A 2,052-nucleotide genomic window follows, 5' to 3' on the forward strand; every position below is an offset into this window, starting at 1 on the left:
CCTAATGGAAAATATTACGCCTTTGTCAGCGGGCTTGCGTGCCTCCTCTGACTCTTTTGCCTTTAGACCAAACCAAAGCCCAGCTGGAGAGCATGAGCCCATATGAGCCTGCTGGGCTGGTGGCCGTCCCCTTTCAATGACACTCTCTTAATTCTAAGTGCCTTTGAAAGATGCTTTCAGAATCGTACAGTGTTTCAGTTTGGGGTCAAGGGAAGGGACTCTGAAGGTCATCTTGGCCAAATGGCCTGTTTTACAGGAAGATGAAACTGAACTTGAAATCACTCCATTCACAGCGCCGCTGTCTCACTGGGCTCTCTGATGCGTGTTTGGAAGTTGATTCTCATTTCTCTAATGGAAACTTCGGTCGACATTCTCCACTTGGTAGGCTGGTTATATTGGACACATTGTCCAAGAGACCTGAAGGAGAAGCTAAGGCGGTGATTCTGAAATGGGAAGGAGAGGCTCCTCTGCCCCAGCTCGCCAGAGCTGATAGAACTCCTCTGGGTCACTGGTAAACCTGGGAGGATGGCACATCTCAAGTGGCCGAGTCCACTGGAAAGGCTGCCGTGGACAGGCTGGGCTGTCTGACCGACCTGCATGTGTCTTGATTTACATGCTGCCTGGGACTCCCGGAAGATGGGCTGTGGCACAGTCAGTCCCAGAGCATGTCTGGGGCCCCTGGAGAGAGTATCCCCTTCATTGGCTCTTATTTTCCCCACTGATTTCATTCCAATGTAATTTACATACCATAGAATTCGCCCTTTCAAAGTGCACAATTCTGCACATTTGAGCCAAGGTAGGCAGTCATGTAACTGCTCCCACAATCAAGAACGTTTTTTCTTAACCCACTGAAACTCCCCCCACTCCTTTCTGGTCACCTCCTTCCCCACCCCCAGCCCCTGGCCACTATTGACTTGTTTTCTGTCCCTGTGTCTTCTCTTTATAAGAATGTCATTTAATGGAATCACATGGAATGTAGCCTTCCAAACTGTCTTCTCTCACTTGGCGTAAGGCATTCAGAGTCGTCCGTGTTGCTCTGTGTATCGGTTCCCTTATATTTCTGAGTATTATTCCATTGTTTGTTTATCTCTTCCCCAGTTGAAGGACGTTTGGGTTGTTTCCAATTTTGGGGGATTATGAATAAAGCCACTATAAACATCCATGAACAGCTTTTTGTGTGAACATAAGTTTTTATTTCCCTTGGGTAAATATCTAGGAGGGGGATGGCTGGGTCATATGGTGAGTGTATGTTTCATTTTATAAGAAACTTCTAAGGTGTTTCCCAAAGAGCGGTAGCATTTTGCATTTTCACTGGTGATATATGAACATTGATTATGTGTTATTATGTTCTAGTCTCCCAAACTCATCAGAACCAGTGTGTGCTTGCCTTTAGGTGTCAAGGAACAAGGGCTCACTCTGCTTACCTTATCTGTTTTAGTTTGGGCTCCCCCGGAGGTAGACTTTGAGGCCGTGATTGGAGTGTAAGTGGTTTATTTGGGGGGTGGCTTCATAACTTCTGCTGTTGTGTGTCTCAGGTTCCCACTCACAACTAAGTCTGTGGAGCTCGCCCTCCCCAAAGAGAGAGCTTGGTTGATAGTTAGTCACTGCCTTTCCATCGGGCAAAGTCCTCCATGTAGGTAATGCCATGGAGACTCTGGCTGTCCTTTGGCTGCCCAAGGGTCAGGTAGCCTGGTCTGTGTGTGACCAGGGAGATGTGTCAGAGAGTTTGGAGCCCCTGTCAGGTAGAACCTCTTGCACTGATGGAAATGTTCTCTATGTCTGTTCCGTACTATACTAGCTGCTAGCCCTGTGTGGCTATTGAAATGTAGCTAGTCCTCCTGAAGAATGGAACTTTTCATTTAGTTAAATTTTGATTAATTAATTTAAGTTAAATTTAACCAATTAATTAAGTTAATTAAATTCAACAAATTAATCAGTCCATTAAGTTTACTTAATTCATTAAATTTAATTAATGAATTCATATGGTAGCTGGTGGCTATTCTATGGGGCAGCACAGTTCTAGAACATGGGCCTAGAAGGGGTGTTGGCCTC

The sequence above is a fragment of the Mustela nivalis genome (genome assembly GCF_964662115.1).
Source record: "Mustela nivalis genome assembly, chromosome: 2".
Lineage (NCBI taxonomy): Eukaryota > Metazoa > Chordata > Mammalia > Carnivora > Mustelidae > Mustela > Mustela nivalis.